At 38.4% G+C, this 2,932-nt stretch overlaps 1 non-coding gene across 1 annotated transcript; it reads right to left on the bottom strand.

Annotated features, from left to right (window-relative positions):
* Positions 1–1,257: 1,257 nt before the first annotated feature.
* Positions 1,258–1,365, bottom strand: LOC127745175 (small nucleolar RNA R71). Its single transcript, XR_008006371.1, has one exon. It is a non-coding gene; the product is annotated as a small nucleolar RNA R71 (small nucleolar RNA).
* Between the last annotated feature and the right edge of the window lie 1,567 nt (positions 1,366–2,932).

The raw sequence follows: 2,932 nt of genomic DNA, 5'->3' as shown, positions 1-2,932 counted from the left end.
ACGCCAGAATGGATACCATTCTGGGCGTTTAACGCCAGGATGGCACAAGAGGGAAGATTTTATTTTTAATGCAAATTTTTTTCAAATTTTCAAAATTTTTCAAAATCAAATCTTTTTCAAATCAAATCTTTTCAATCATATATTTTCAAAATCAATTCGTTTCCATTTTTCAAAAATACTTGCTAACAATTAATGATTTGATTCAACATTTCAAGTATGTTGCCTTTTTTGTTGAGAAAGGTTTAATATTTGAATCATATCTTTTCTTGTTAGCCAAGTCATTAATTTTAAAAATCAAATCTTTTTAAATTATTTTTCAATCATATCTTTTTAAAACCATAACTTTTCAATCATATCTTCTTAATCACATCTTTTTCAAAATAGTTTTCAATCATATTTCTTTGATTTCTAATTTCAAAGTCTTTTTCAAAAATCACTTTATTTCTTTCTCAATCATATTTTTCGAAAATCATTCTTCAATTTTTCAAAATGTTTTTAAAATCTTTTTAATTAATTTTCGAAAATTTCTTCCCCTCTTCTCACATCCTTCTATTTATGGACTAACACTTCTCATCAATGCATAATTCGAACTCCATCTCTTGATAAGTTCGACTTCTTCTACCTTCTCCTTCTATTTTTCTTTTTCTCTGACACCTCAAGGAATCTCTATACTGTGACATAGAGGATTCCATATTTTCTTGTTCTCTTCTCTTTCATATGAGCAGAAATAAAGACAAAAGCATTCTTGTTGAGGTTGACCCTGAACCTGAAAGGACCTTGAAGCGAAAGCTAAGAGAAGCTAAAGCACAACTCTCTGTAGAGGACCTAACAGAATTCTTCAAAGAAGAAGACATGGCAGCCGAAAACAACAACAATGCCAACAATGCAAGGAAGGAGCTGGGTGACTTTACTGCACCTACCCCCGACTTCTATGGGAGAAACATCTCTATTCCTGCCATTGGAGCAAACAACTTTGAGTTTAAGCCTCAATTAGTTTCTCTAATGCAACAGAATTTCAAGTTCCATGGACTTCCATTGGAAGATCCTCATCAGTTTTTAGCTGAATTCTTGCAAATCTGTGACACTGTCAAGACCAATGGGGTTGACCCTGAGGTCTACAGACTTATGCTATTCCCTTTTGCTGTAAGAGACAGAGCTAGGATATGGTTGGACTCACAACCTAAAGAAAGTCTGATCTCTTGGGAAAAGCTAGTCAATGCCTTCTTGGCAAAGTTCTTTTCACCTCAAAAATTGAGTAAGCTTAGAGTGGAGGTCCAAACCTTCAGACAGAAGGAAGGTGAATCCCTCTATGAAGCTTGGGAAAGATACAAACAATTGATCAGAAAGTGTCCTTCTGACATGCTTTCTAAATGGAGCATCATAGGTATCTTCTATGATGGTCTATCTGAACTGTCCAAGATATCAGTGGACAACTCTGCTGGAGGATCTCTTCATCTGAAGAAGACGCCTGTAGAAGCTCAAGAACTCATTGAAATGGTTGCAAATAACCAATTCATGTACACTTCTGAAAGGAATCCTGTGAAAAATGGGACGAATCAGAAGAAAGGAGTTCTTGAGATTGATACTCTGAATGCCATACTGGCTCAGAATAAAATATTGACTCAGCAAGTCAATATGATTTCTCAAAGTCTGTCTGGAATGTAAGCTGCACCAGGCAGTACTAAGGATGCTTCATCTGAAAAAGAAGCTTATGATCCTGAGAACCCTTCAATAGAAGAGGTGAATTACATGGGAGAACCCTATGGAAACACCTATAATCCTTCATGGAGAAATCACCCAAATCTCTCATGGAAGGATTAATAGAGACCTCAACAAGGTTTCAACAACAATAATGGTGGAAGAAACAGGTTTAGCAATGGCAAGCCTTTTCCATCATCTTCTCAGCAACAGACAGAGAATTCTAAGCAGAGCCACTCTGACTTAGCAACCATAGTCTCTGATCTAATCAAAGCCACTCAAAGTTTCATGACTGAAACAAGGTCCTTCATTAGAAACTTGGAGGCACAAGTGGGTCAGCTGAGTAAGAAAGTTACTGAACTCCCTCCTAGTACTCTTCCAAGCAATACAGAAGAGAATCCAAAAGGAGAGTGTAAGGCCATCAAAATGGCCGAATTTGGAGAGGAGAAAGAGGCAGTGAATGCCACTGAGGAAAACCTCAATGGACGTCCACTGGTCTCCAATGAGTTTCCTAATGAGGAACCATGGGAATCTGAGGCTCACACTGAGACCATAGAGATTTCATTGGATTTACTTCTGCCATTCATGAGCTCTGATGAGTATTCTTCCTCTGAAGAGGACGAAGATGTCACTGAAGAGTAAGTTGCCAAATACCTTGGAGCAATCATGAAGCTAAATGACAAGTTATTTGGTAATGAGACTTGGGAGGATGAACCCCCTTTGCTCACCAAAGAACTGGATGACTTGTCTAGGCAGAGATTACCTCAAAAGAGACAGGACCCTGGGAAGTTTCTCAATGCCTTGTACAGTAGGCACCATGACCTTCAAGAAGGCTCTGTGTGACCTAGGGTCAAGCATAAACCTCATGCCTTTCTCTGTAATGGAGAAGCTAGGGATCTTTGAGGTACAAGCTGCAAGAATCTCACTAGAGATGGCAGACAATTCAAGAAAACAAGTTTATGGACTTGTAGAGGATGTTCTGGTAAGGATTGAAGACCATTACATCCCTGCTGATTTCATAGTCCTAGAGACTGGGAATTGCATGGATGAATCTATCATCCTTGGCAGACCCTTCCTAGCCACAGCAAAGGCTGTGATTGATGTTGACAGAGGAGAATTGATCATTCAAGTGAATGAAGAATTCCTTGTGTTTAAGGCTCAAGGATATCCCTCTATAACCATGGAGAGGAAGCATGAAGAGATTCTCTCAAAACAAAGTCAAACAGAGCCCCCA

Source organism: Arachis duranensis, chromosome 2, assembly GCF_000817695.3.
Source record: "Arachis duranensis cultivar V14167 chromosome 2, aradu.V14167.gnm2.J7QH, whole genome shotgun sequence".
NCBI lineage: Eukaryota > Viridiplantae > Streptophyta > Magnoliopsida > Fabales > Fabaceae > Arachis > Arachis duranensis.
Note: the sequence above shows the minus strand (reverse complement) of the source record. Positions and strands in the feature narration are given on the sequence as shown.